The sequence below is a fragment of the Etheostoma spectabile genome, chromosome 19, assembly GCF_008692095.1.
Source record: "Etheostoma spectabile isolate EspeVRDwgs_2016 chromosome 19, UIUC_Espe_1.0, whole genome shotgun sequence".
Taxonomy (NCBI): Eukaryota; Metazoa; Chordata; class Actinopteri; order Perciformes; family Percidae; genus Etheostoma; species Etheostoma spectabile.
In genome coordinates, this window is record NC_045751.1 from 11,085,350 (window position 1) to 11,086,689 (window position 1,340).

The 1,340-nt window shown below is 38.9% G+C and overlaps 1 long non-coding RNA gene across 1 annotated transcript in view; it reads left to right on the forward strand.

Annotated features, from left to right (window-relative positions):
• Positions 1 to 1,020, forward strand: part of LOC116669529 (uncharacterized) — a 29,908-nt gene extending 28,888 nt beyond the window's left edge. The window contains exon 3 of the long non-coding RNA XR_004326783.1: positions 33 to 1,020. This is a non-coding gene — a long non-coding RNA (uncharacterized LOC116669529). The remainder of the gene's footprint in view (positions 1 to 32) is intronic.
• The last annotated feature ends 320 nt before the right edge of the window (positions 1,021 to 1,340 follow it).

Here is a 1,340-nt window from a genome sequence, read left to right on the forward strand (position 1 = left end):
CTAACAATACATTATGATGTTTCTCTGTTTAGGTAACCGAGATGGAGACCAGATCTGGGCTGCAAATCAACAAAAATCTGGATTTGTGTTCTTCAGTCAAAAAAAAGAACATTTTAAATAACTTCCCGATGTTGCTGGACGCAAGTTGAGTTTTTAAAGCGAGGTCTAGACATACTGTACAAAGGAGATTTCAGTGTGAAACATGAATCACATTATACGTCAGATGAAACATTTGAAACCTCATAAAATCAGAGCAAAAGATCTTTCTAATCATCTGTTCTGTTTAGAGATCCTGTCTCAATGATCCCAGCTGGAGCATGCACATAGACACGGAGCATTTCTTAGTGAAGAGCTCCCTCTGCTGCTCGTCTTCATCAACAGCAGCTGCTCAATTCAACCTTTAAAGAAGTTTATCTGAATCAATTTACCAGAGAATTCAATTTAACCCTTGAAAATCAACACATTTGACGCTTTTTATCGAAGTTTTAACGTTTTTGTTACATTTTTGTCCCTTTTTTCATCACTTTTGATGCTTTTTTTTCCAAATGTTTTTCACTTCATTGACGTTTTCCAGTTATTTTTGTGATTTAGCGTCAATAAACCTCATTTATAGGAAATTATACCTAATGTTGGAGTTAGAAAAGCAGAAATTAGGATTTATTGAGACTAAAATTAAAGGAATGGATGTTGATGGATAATCACAGACTGGAATATGTCAACTTTTACTCAATACTATTTCAAAAACACAGCCGACATTTCTCAGAGCTCCTCACATAAATTATATGCACTTTAAACACCTACAGTCCCAAGTCTTCAGTCCTGAGTTTGGACACATGAAGTCTGAGTCGTCCTTCTCTGAGGACGTCTTTGTCTCACTGGCCTCGTCCTGCAAACTGTTCTGTATACTGCGATTGTAAGTAAAATAGAACACATTTTAAATTCTGCTTTCATTTAATCCAATGCTCTGTGGTGGTATTTAACTGAGGATGTGGATAATTGTGATGTAATAAAGTTTGGGATAAGAGGAAAAAAAACTCTCTGGGTTGTTTGAATTTTTGTGAACCAATCATGACCGTCTGGGGCGGCACAAAGCTCTGGACACAGCGGTGGTGGCTCTGCAAAACAGTCTCTGGAAGGAACTTGAACTTGGTGGGGGGTGTGGCCTTGAGCAACTGTCGTGCTCAGCTTGTTTGAAAGCCGTGATGTTTCTCTCTCACGGGTGGAACAAATTATCTGAGCGGGCAAAGCAGAGAAAGGGGAGGTAACTTTCCCCTCTATGATGTCATAAGGGGAAAATTCCAGATCGGCCCATCTGAGCTTTCATTTTCTCAAAGGCAGAG